We start from the raw sequence: 234 nt of genomic DNA on the forward strand, positions 1-234 counted from the left end.
CCGATTGGGTACTGCGGGGCGAGAAGGGGCCAATCGACAACGGGCGGGCGCTCTGCGCTCTGATTGGACGAAACGGGGCAGGGTTTGGATCCTACCCTTTGTCGCGAAGCTCCACAATGGGAAGTCAATAGGAGCGGGGCGAGCGGCGGCGGGGCGGCGGGCTCCCCCGGGCACCCCCCGCCCGGCCCCGGCCGCCCCCCCGGGCCCGCCCTCCCCCGGGCAGAAAGCGCTTTT

This window comes from Calidris pugnax, unplaced genomic scaffold (genome assembly GCF_001431845.1).
Source record: "Calidris pugnax isolate Ruff unplaced genomic scaffold, ASM143184v1 scaffold9, whole genome shotgun sequence".
Lineage (NCBI taxonomy): Eukaryota > Metazoa > Chordata > Aves > Charadriiformes > Scolopacidae > Calidris > Calidris pugnax.